Here is a 12,314-nt window from a genome sequence, read left to right on the forward strand (position 1 = left end):
TTTTTTAAATTTTGGAGTCATTCCTCTGAATTTGCAAAAGATGAAGATAGAGCCCAGCCTGCCCGCTGCCCCTCAGGCTGGAATTCTTTGCTCCTCAGAATCACATCAAATGCACCTTTGGTGCACAGGGGCTGTTTGACTGCGAGCGAAAAGCCAGCAGTGAGCAAAGCAAAGATAAGACAAAGAAATCTCTGCGGTACTTCCTATTTCTTCTCCATCTCAAGAGCAACACAATTAAAATTAGAGAGATATCCCTTACTCTTCCCATCACGCCATAGCAGACCTTAGCACTAATTAACACCAGCCATGCCAATCATCAGTAAATTAGCCTTGGAAAGAGATGCACAAGCTCTTCCCTTCAGCAAGTGCATCTGTGTTTCCTACCTTACCCATTGTTAAACACACAGAAAGTCCTTGGAAGTTCACAGCTCACTCAATGGGATATATCTTCATTTCGGATGCGATATTAAGTAAGAGATGTCATGGGGTCCAGTGTGATCATTACTGCTCTGTTAGAACTGTCACGGTCAGAAAGAAATACAGAGAAATATCAAATGACAGACATGGAAAGAATAAAACCTACCATGCTGCTGCTTCTCCTCCTGTCCCTTCTCTGCCAACTAGTCAGCCAGCAAACACAATGCCAATTGCCTCTTTATATAGTGTCACCAAGGAATAAAAATATGTCTGCTCCAAGTTTAGACAATAGATGTAAGATTGGAAAAGTGCAGTAATTGGATCCCAATACCATTCCAAGCATCTGTTCCATGCACAGCTTTAGCTTTCACAGAAATAATGTGGGAGATAAGAGTAGGCAGTTGGGATACAACTGTACAGCGCTCACAATGCGCTACAGCTGAAGGGACTTTCCCACCTACTCCTAAGTAAAGAGCACAAGGCATGCACTGAAAAGATCTTAAATGAACATGGCACCCTGAAAATGTAGAAAGAAACCCACACTTCTTGAGAAACATGCGGAGGAAACTAGCAGTAAATCCTGAGCATTAAGAGGTCTGGTTGCTGCAGAGCACGGTGCAGCACTCAGAGAAATGACTGAGGTTCTGTACAGGGGCAGCCAGAGCTGGGAGGCATGCTGGGCAGACACTGCTCTGCAGATGCAGAGAGGGGCAGATCAGGCCTGCTTTCCCTGAACCTATCATGTATGTCTGAAATTCAGGAGCTAGACCTCAAGCTACTGCAACCAGATGGAGAGTGACGAAGTATGAAAGAAGGATGTGCAGCAGTGAATGTGGTGTTGAGAGCAGGAGGAATCAGAAGGCAGCACTGGAGCCACAAGGGCTGTCTCCCAGGGAAAGCACGTGGACATTAATACATACACATTCCATCCAATTCATAAATCATTTGTATTTGATTTATAAATGACAGTGGTCCAGAACGCTAACCAGTACAAACTGGTGTCATTCCACAGAAGTGAAATCATATTTCCTAATGGTCTAACAAGTGCCTGTGAGAATATCTACACAGGACAGCTGGTGCCTTAAAAACAGTAGCAACAAGAGGAACATGCACTAGCATCAAAGTACATGTGTACATCAATCACTGCCCTTGACTCAGAAAAGTTGTTAGCCAATTAGCTGAACTTTGGGACAGACCCATGCCTAGCAGAACAAAGACCTTGTTCTTCCTCCAGGTCCAGCTCCTTGCAGTGCTGTCACCTCTAATCTTAGATTTGACTGCATGCTCCTCAGGGCAAGGACTGTTTTAGCTGTTATGAAGTACCCTGAACACCTACAGGGATAATTAAGCAATAAATAAGCACAGTACAATACCTCTGGCTTTAGTGAAACTGTCTGGGATACAAAGTGGAAGTCAGCATAGTGCTCATTCTGACTTTGGTGACAGAATACCATTACCTGGTGTATCACAGCACAAAAATAAACCCCTTGCATCACTTGCCTGCAGATGCCCACTGTTAGCAATGCCAGCTTTGTACACTATAGATCGGGTTTGGCAATCTGAAAAATTCAGAGCAAGGTTTTGGAAGGAAATCTTAAGGAATTTCAAAGCTTTGGTGTAAGCAGTAGATACAGACTATTATGCCCACTGATTGAGGTTCAGATCCTGCAAGGCTGTTAAGGATGTGCTTAACTTTAAGGAAGAAACAGACCCACTGAAATCAGTCTAAAAGCTCACATACTGACAGCTAATAATAAGAGTTTGTGTTTTTGCTCTAAGCCTAACAAGACAGCCAAATGAGCAGCAGCTTTGTCACTGAGTTCACTGGGCCCAGGATTCCATCCTGTGAATGTTGTGCCCTTTTTTGGAAGAACACTTGTCTTTTCATGCAGCCGTTTCAGGAGTTTGTCCGAACCACTCTGTTAACAGATGCTCTGTGCTGTTTCTTCGGGAGTTTTGTTTTGTCTTATCTGCTATATCATCAATCATTGTTATTGTCATCAATTTGTTCCTTAGTTTTCCAGCTTGATCCACAGGCATTTTCCAATAGTGCGTGTATTTTCTACATTGATCCTTGTATTTTCACGGAATTTCTACATTAAATGAATTCTTCCAAGCTGTTTTTTAAATGACATGACATGTTAGGAGAAAACCCACACAATACCATGTACTTGTAATGCGGTGCAGTGAGAGAGCAGAGCCCTCTCTGCTTAGTCTATAAAACAAATCCACAGAGGAATTAAGGGAGACGTACATCTTGGCTTTAAAGGTCTGCTTGCTTCTGCTACTGCCTCCAAATTATAGAAAGGCTCCAGACTGCAGAGGGGAGGGAGAGAAGAGGGGAATAACGTAAGGACTGAAAAAGAAAGGCTTGAATTTAATTGCCCTAAAAATTTCAATCATTCAATCTGGTAATTAGAGAGCTGGCTGATTCAGAAGGCAATTTCATTTGGAAGGAAAAAAAAAAAAAAGAACCCAACAAGATAATTGATGCTAAGTGAATATTTTACCTGAAATATTAAATACCAAACTTAAGTCTGCCTCCAGGGCCTTTCTGCTACCCCTTTTTGATCTGTCTCTCTACTTCTTTGTGTTTTCTGCTCACATGACTCAACAGAACAGGACACTCCTTTAGAAAATCAGATTGTCACAGGGATGGGCTTATTTAAACTCTGTGTGCTGTGAAGGAGACAACATAATGGTTTATTAGTAGAGAAAATAATAACAGGAAGTCTCCTGAGATCCAGCCTGGCTGCAAAACTCAGTGTGGTTTTCCAGTGCAGAGTCTGTGGCCGTAAGGTTTGGTGTCCTACTGAGGGTAACAGCTTTCTATATGGATTTAATGAGTAAAGGGTAACAGCTTTCTTTATGAAGTGAACAATACTTGCCAGGATGTTTCATTCTGGAGTCTCTGATGCTGCAAAATGCCACTTAAAGGTGGATCTCTGTGCTCACAGAGCGCTGTGGATGGCAGTGTCACAGGGGTCTGACTGCACGCATCTCAGGATGGAAGCAGAGCTGGTTTATTACACGCTGCCCCAAAAGAATAACTGCTAAGTCTGTAATATTTAACAGCCTAACGAACAAGGACAGCATCTTATATATATCTTAAGGGAATGCAGCGTGCCTGGAAATTAAGTAGATATTAACTTATAGTACATTTATAGATGGAGAAATTATAGAGAAAATACCTGTGGCATTAGATTCTGATCATGTGCTGTTCTGAATGCTTGCCTGTGAGCCTTCTTCACACAAAACACTCTCACTGCCAGCAACATAAATTTTTATCCTTAAAAAACCTTTTTTAAATGAGATTTCCCATTTATTACTGCTCAAGAAGACCACATCAAATGTATTCAAGAGCTTCTGTTGCTTGTCTTTGAGACTGATCATGAAGATGTTTCTGATCCTTATATCATTCCCTTCCTAATAGGATAGTGACAATTCTTGTAGTAAGATGCAAAGCCAAGTGGAATATACCTCTTCTCCCAGATCAGCAAGGATAGAAAAAGCCCCCAATGCTGAATATGTGACATAGGCAATATATAACAAGTACCTTTGCCAGTATCCCAGCTATTGTAGACTGAGTTTTGAAACACTTTCATATCAGAACATTCCTCCTCTCATTCTGCACAGAGATCGTTTCCTTTCATGTGTTTCAATGGCACATCTCCCAAGGAAGACATGTGACAGCTAATCATATTTGGGAACTGAAACCTACCATATGCTGCCAATAGATAGGGACAACTCCCAAACATTTGGAAGAAAAGCATCTCAGCCTTCATGCCAAAGGACTCCACTTTCTGTGCACTGACCATCTCTGTCTCTCTATATATAATCTGCGTGTGTATTCCTGTGTGGAACTTGGTGCTGAGGCTAAAAGTAAGGGCAGAGACTGGACTCACATGAGCCCCTTTCTGGCACTTTTCACCCTGGCAAAATGTACCTTGCTGGACTGCCAACTTTTACTGTTCTCTGGCCACGACGTCTATTTGCTCATTGTTGCATGCTACTAACATCCTCTAAGCTACAGATGTGCATTTATTTTGCAGGTGGAGACAGATATACTCACTGATTAATCCAAATGTAAATAGGAATTAACAGCAAAGCAGCAAATTGAAGCATTGTCTTGCCAGCTTTGGTAACTGTGCCAACCATTGGTCAGTACCCCTCATGCTGCTCACTAAGCACTAGGGCAAGAACACCAGCTTTTTCAAGCTAAGCCACCAGGAACTACCAAGATGAGATAGATTTCAAGCCTTCTAGAGAATATTAGCAACTTCTTGTAAACCACACACTTTCCTGTTATTACCTTAAATTAATGAGGAGCTCCCCTTTCAGAGCCAAGATGATTCCCTTTTCCTTTGTCCAGTGGTTTTCTAAGCAGTTGATTAAATTCCTGATACAGACAACAGGTTACAGAGTGCAGCTCAGAAAGTCCATCTGCTAAGCTTGGTCTGATTTCTGCATTATGGAGGCTGGCAAAACAAGAAATCTCAGGAAAGTCTTATGTTCATGCTGCGTGGGGCTTCTACATTTCAGGCACAGAAAGGAGGAAGCTATTACAGATACCTCCACAGAATTTTAAATAAATTAAGCAGCACAAGTCCTGCAGAGAATCTTTTCTCTGTGTTGAACAGAGACACACAGACCTATTTGAAACAACCAGAGCTGCTATAAGTGTTAATTAAGTTCTGTGGATTTGTTGTTCAGGACACTGAATCCAACCCTCCTTCTCTCCTTTTCTTACTTCCCCCTCCCTCTCAGAGAATTCATAGCCACTATCTAATCTGACAAAAACTGTGTTCTCTTTTATACTTGGAGGTCACTTTATGTTACTTACAGTGTGTTGCATTATGTCAAAAGGCATAACACAACATAATGAAAAGCAGACTAATATAACTCAACATGACATCAATGACATAATATGATGTGGCTACTGAAAAATGCACTGTTGTCATTGTTTTGTGTTTTCATCTGACACCTACTTGCTATTCCAGAATGGAGCATTTGTTGCAGAATTTGGGGAGGAAGGTTGTGGACTGAGCGTGCCTCGTTCTTCTGTGCCTCTCATCATTTTTGCAGGGGGATCACTTCATTGACTTTCCTCCTCATTTGCAGTAGTAAGGATCAAGCTCTAAAAATCATCACGCACATAAATGCAATTACATTACGAAAGCCATCATGATAGAAAGTGCAGCTCCTGGGAGTAAGAAAATGATAACATTGTTATAGTCCCTGTAACCTTAGCTCTGCCCTCTTGGGTAGCAAATGAGCCTGTACCATTTTTCCTGCAGGATGTCATTTCATTTTGCAAAAGTGTGCAGCAAAGCAGCTGTTCAATATTTCTTTTAACTTCATTACAGAGTCTGTGGTCCCATATCTCATTTGTTGCACATCAACTAAATCCTTTTGTGGGTTAGGTACTTTTCTTCTTCCTGTTTTTATTTGCTTTTGTACTCTTCTAATTACCACAGTATATGTGTATTTCAAAACTGAGGCTAAATCTGTCTTCTCAACACACCCAAGAGACTTAGAAGCAGTTACTCCGTGATTCAAAGGCAGAGGGCAGAAGCACAAAAAGATGTCTTACTTTGGGCCCAACAGAAAAATCTGTCGTAGGCAAGACTGCAGACTCCTACCCTTTTGCATTAAACCTATTTTTCATTCCCTGGCTACTTTATGCTGCCTGGTTCCCCGGTGGAAAAGGCATAAGCTTCATTTGTGAAGACCTCAGTCAATACTAATAAACGAAGCTGTGATGTTCTGGCACTACACTGTTTCTGTGCAACAGCTCTGCTTTCTTCTCTACTGAACAGAACCATAACAGAAGCCACTATGACCAATGGTAACAAAATAATTGAGCTGATGGACCGTAGTCATAGAATCACAGAATCATTAAGGTTGGAAAGACCACCAGGATCATCTAGTCAACAATCAACTGATCACCACCACATCACTAAACCATTTCACTCAGTGATATCCACCCTTTTCTTGATAGCCATCCACCACCTCCCTGGGCAGCCTGTGCCAATGAAATCTACCTTTAATTCCACTAGAGTTTTGTACATGAAACAATCAAAGAACCATCTCTAGCCTCTTCTGCCTAACACAGGTCACAACATTTCATTTATCAAGCATGATTTCTGGTTAAACTAGAACATATTTTTTAAAGTTACTGTTATTTTATGCTGCTAGTCAGTGCCAAGCCAATGAACCCATAACATCCCCAGTGACAGAATCCATTGACTTTGAGCCAGACTGGTTAATGGCCTTATCCTCACTGTTCTGCACATGGTAATGTCAGCAGTTCAGTTTGTTCTCTGCATCCACCTTAGACCACTGGTCACAAGCAAAGTGTGACCTGTACTGATTTGGGAGGTACTGGAAGCACTGGGACAGATCACAACATTTTTGCTGCAAAATAGGATTTGAAATAGTGATTAGTTTCTGCTGACAATCCCTGTTCTATCTGGCAGGAAGATAACTCTAAGAAGTCAGTTTTAACAAAGCATAAGTCAGGAAGTGAGGCAGTCTGGAGGAAGGTTAAAGAGCTCTGGGAAGGCAGGTGAGGATTTGATGTATGTTCATGTTTTGGCCAATTGTATTCACAGAAAGACAGGCTACCTTAATTTAAAATTTCAAGGTCTGAAGGAGCCATCCCATCACTTGGCAAGTGGTTCTACCTGTCACAACTTTTGCCTGAATGCTGGCTTCTACAGTGCCTTTTCCTGTTAGGCTAAAATTTGCTTTTTTAAATCAATCTAATCTAATGTATCTGCAACTTCTGTTTGCAAATACCAAAGTGTCATTTCCAAAAATGTTTTTAATATGTCTGGCACAGAGCTACTTAAAATTTCAGGATAAACAATCTGATCTCTACAAATAAAACCTAACTATATCGGGATGTAATAAAATAATAGGTTTTGCCTCTTCTGTCAAAAATCCAGCATAGCAGAAGCCGAGGTCATAAGAGACTTTTGTTTACAGAAAATAGGAACTTCATATTGACCCAGTGGCCAAATTCATGCCAGGTATTTGTAGCTGACTCCCAGAGTTATGCTGGATCTCATCATACTGAGGTTTGGAGCCACTTATGTTCCAGGTTGGTTTAAACACACACATCAGGATGGAAGACAGGCAGCAGTACTACCTCAGAATACAGCACAGATTTTAGGCTATGCTCCATCAGAGCACTAGAGAAAGCACTGCCAAATAAGAAACAATTCAGAAATTTAAGTGCAGTGACAAATGCCCGCTGAACCAGTCACTTTCACTGAAAATTCTAATAGGTTGGCAATGCCTTCCAGATGTTGAATGTGAAACCTGGTAATAGAACTGTACTCCACCAACATAATAGCTATAAAAGCTAGGGTCCATGAAGGATTTAACAACTCTTTGTAAATATCAGGGATCCCTAATTCAATACTTCAGCACTTTTCTAAAACATGGCTAGAGAAGTATCATCTCATGGCATTGTAACAAACCCCCTGCTCACACTAAAGAAACTCATCACCTAGGCTTACAATTAAGAAAAGCAACAGGAGTGCAGCGCAGATGAAAGGTGCCATCCTGCCCGCCTAGGAAATCAGGGTCAGATCCAGCCTGGCCCTACGATGAAGACTTGTGAGACAAGCTGAGAACCTCACGTACTGATCTGTGAAAATGAGCAAAGAAACAAATTCACAGTGATGGCTAAGCAACCTGAAAACTCAGATCGAGTCACTTGGGACTTAGGTCCTAAATTGTTTGGTGACCTGGCAGAACAAGGACCTAAGTCATGGCTGAAGGTCTCCTGCTGGCTTTGCCAGTCAGCAGTAATATTTACTCCTAGCTGAGCCTAAGCATGTGCTTTTAACTGAGGACCCCCCACGGTATCATTCTGTTGGCTGAATTCTGTCGTGACATGTCCTGACCTGCTGTTTGGCTCACTTAGCTTGCTAACCCATATTATATGTTCCCAGAACTTCAATACTTAGACATTAGTTATGTATGCATGGGAGCCAATGTACTCAGAAGTGCAACACAAAATCCCATGGTGGCTTGAAAATACACAATGCAGTCACTCAAATGAGAGGAAATTCAAATGCCACATTCAGTGATATCATTGTATTCCAAACTCCACCCAAGTACCCTTAAATCATGAGTCAACACCTCAACAGTCATGGTCTCTGGGACAAAAGTTTTGAAAATAATACTTAATTGTAGGAACTGCATCTCAGATGGGCTGAAACACTCCTTGAGGTACCAGTCTGTGAAGGAAATACCTCTATCAAGCATTTTTGAGGTTTAAAAATATATGAAAGAAATCTGGGCCACAAACCCATCACCTTGGCCATAAAGAAAGACTCCCTGAAGCACAAGGTCTGGTATTAAACCGTGAGAACCACCAAAACCTAAATGCTCTGAGTTGACAGAGAGCTGAACACGTGGAAGAACAACTTCAACCCATGTTGTGCCTTTCAACAGAAGTCAAGACTAAGGCTTCAAGAGGCCAAAATATCTCTTGGAAGTAAGAACAGCAAAGTGCTCTTTATACCTCATTTGCTTGGTTTTTGCAGGTCGTATGGAGACAGTGCTCTACAGACTGACTGCTGTATCCCTGCAGACATGAAAGCTGCCCCTGCTAAGGTAAATGAAGTGCAGGAGAGGACTGCTGTCAGCTCATTTCATCCACGATGAAACTCAGGCAACTGCTCTGACAGCTCAGGCCAGGTTCCTACAGAGGGCTGAAAGTAAGCATACAATCTATCCCTAAAATGAACTTAGGTCAGACACTTCTGCTCAGCGTAACTGTGGACATCACACACCATCTTGTTGAAAAAGTACAGAGCAATGCAGTGAGGAAAAAGTGCATTGGGAAGGAAAAAATGTCAGGAATCTGAACTGGAGGACCCTTATCATAAGTAACAGTGGCTCCCAGCCAACCCTCAGCCTAACTTCCAGGAACAAATGACACATAGGTAACAACAGCAACTGCAGAGGAAGGTCTACCATCACCTTCTACAGCAACCAAAAACGTAACAAGCTTCTCAGAAGGTGGAAGCAAAGAAAATCCACTTTTTTTCCTCTTTTTACTTTTCTTCATGCGTCTGAGTAACGCTCCCTCACCAATGACGGACATTGACTTCCTGCTGTATTAGAAGGAAGAACACAAAAACACATTATAACCTAGGAAATTCTGCATTCACTTTCGAACATAAGAATGCCATTCAGAAATTATAGATCATATGTATGTCTCTGTCACCAAGAGCACAGAAGAAAACCAAGTTCCTTGGGAAAGACTCTGCTGCTCCGAGCCTAAGGTTTTTGTTTTTCCAATATGCCATGCAGAGAGGAATCCAGTTTTCATTAACCTCATTAAGCCAGACCCTGTCTTTTGCTTTCTGAGTGTATATTCAGTGAGGTGGGCAAATGAACAGACCCTACTTTCATCTGTTGTTCAATGTGTTTATATATGAAGCTCTCCTCACTCATTCAGCCATTGTAGTTTTGTGCGGTGCAGAAACTCATGTAGATAAACATGGGTTAGGAAACATGTCATTTGCATTAGGGTATTTGTCAGTGTGACGTGAAAACTGTTACTATGCAAGGAGGCATCAGCTGTCTGTCATCTTGCATTTCCCTTTTAGTATTTATTATTTTTTCTTGTAACGAAATATGCACTCAAATACTCAAAGTTAACAGAAGTGCAGAAAGTGGTAACTTTAGCAAACCCAGTCAGCAGTGGATTTGTCCCGCACTTGAGACTCAGTTCTTATGAGCAAGCTGACGGACCTTGGAAGATAAGGACTCCACAAAGGCAAAGACACTGTGGGGAGATTATCCTTGTGCTACCCTACTCCCACCTCTAGGTCCAGGAACGTCTCCTGAGACATCAATGGGAACTCATGAATTTGAAGGATTTTTTTAATTAACTCATTTATCTACTTGACAAAATGTACAATTTAAGTTTCTTGTGCATAAGATAGGATGTCTAGGTGCCCTGCGATGTTAAGAGGCAAAAAAAACCCAACACCTCAGAGCTCTTCAGGTAGCTCTTTCTCATTGTAAACCATGCTTGACTTCCTGATTTGTTTGAGAAAAAAGCCACTGAGTGTGCAGACATCTTTTATCCCTCTTAGCCACAATTCCTTCAGGAAATCCAGCAGCAAAGGTGGATACAATTATAGTAAATAATGTTGGATAGAACCAAGAGCAAATGAAGATAGGAGGATACAGCTCAACAAGAACAGAAGTGGTTTCTAAGGAGAGAAGGAAATTTCACTCTCAGCATGGCTATTATTCTGTCCTACACATTAATTCAGCCAAGTAGTCTCAAAGTAGCAGAATGAATTTCTATTCACCAAAGTGGCATGCACTGGAATGGCTGCCTTCATTTTAAGTTTTATCATTGTTACTTCCCTGATTCTTCAGTGAATGAGCAAGCATATGATGAATTAAACCCTGTAAGGCACTGGGTACCTGACAGCTCTCACAACTTGCACTTGAAGGCAAATATTCCAGCCTAGACCATTCAAAGCCTTACTTATTCCATTTTCAGTTTTGATTATTGGTTTCTCCAACATGAAGTGGTCCTTAAAGTCTTGAGGCTTTTCTCCATTTTTCTTTAAATCTTTACTATGTCACTGTTCTTAAGTTTCTGAGACTCTCCTGACTTCAGCACAGTCTTTCCAGTCAAAGTGTGAATAATTTCCTTTTTTCTTTCCCTACTGATGTCCTGCAAGGACTAAAGGTCCAAGTTATTGTGCTGTTGTTTATGGGCAACTCTTCTCATGCTGCTTCCCAGGTGTACAGCTGATAGAAAACTCCCTAATGAAACAAAATGAAATTGAATATAAGAAGGAAGCAGGAAGGATGAAGGAGTTTATTTCCCTACTGACAGAAGTATCCATGAGTAACTTACTTGGTGGTGACACTCCAGATGCCTTTATTTCTGTATAGGAACTCTGCATTCCCAGACCAGAAAAAATCTTCAAAGTGTAAAGGTGAATCCTGTCATGGCACCATTTAGGAGTCACTCTTTAGAATTACAGAATAGTAGAGTCCAATCCAACCATCTACATACTACCAGTATTGCCCCCTACCCACATCCCTCAGTGCCACATCTCCACATTTCTAATGAACACCTCCAAGGACAGTGAGTGACTCCACCACCTCCCTGGGCATCCTGTGTCAATGTCCCACCACTCCTTCAGAGAAGTTTTTCCTAATTTCCAACATGTGCCTCCTCTGGCACAACTCGAGGCCATTTGGCCAAATACAGCCTGAATATTTTACTTCCTAGCTCATCCGACCATAAATCATAAATCCTAGTAATGTGTCCCATATCACAGAAGAAGCAAAAATATCCCATGCTACTTTTTCTGCTCATATTTCTTGTCGCTTGTCTTACACATACATCTCCAGCTTACTGTGGCAGGAACTGTTACTTGTTATGTAGTTGTACAGCACCTAATACAATGGAATCTGAGCCCCAAACCACGCTTTCTAGGTGCTGTTGCAAGATTGATAAATAAATAACTACCATCAGCAAAACAAGCTGCTTTTAGGCAGCGTACCTCTGCAACTGAGAGCTGAATCCAGGGAAGGGCTGAGTGCCTGCAGCTCTCATTGACTCCAGCCAGGCTGCAGTAGCTCAGCAACTCTCAGCATCTCTGAGGATTTACTCTGCAGCGTGTTTGCTTTTGCCTCCAGTGCGCAATGTGAGGAAGGCAGTAGTGTGACTCTGAAAACCACAGCTCCCAGCCACTTCTCCCCTGGTGCTGAGTGAGAGAGTGAAAGCTTGCAGACCAGCCGTTACCTTTCTCATGTGGGTGTCGCAGCGGGAATAAAAGCAAAACATGGAGCTGAATTTATTTCTAGCCAACGGAAATTTCATATTGAAGGTTACAGGC

The sequence above is a fragment of the Meleagris gallopavo genome, chromosome 21 (genome assembly GCF_000146605.3).
Source record: "Meleagris gallopavo isolate NT-WF06-2002-E0010 breed Aviagen turkey brand Nicholas breeding stock chromosome 21, Turkey_5.1, whole genome shotgun sequence".
Taxonomy (NCBI): Eukaryota; Metazoa; Chordata; class Aves; order Galliformes; family Phasianidae; genus Meleagris; species Meleagris gallopavo.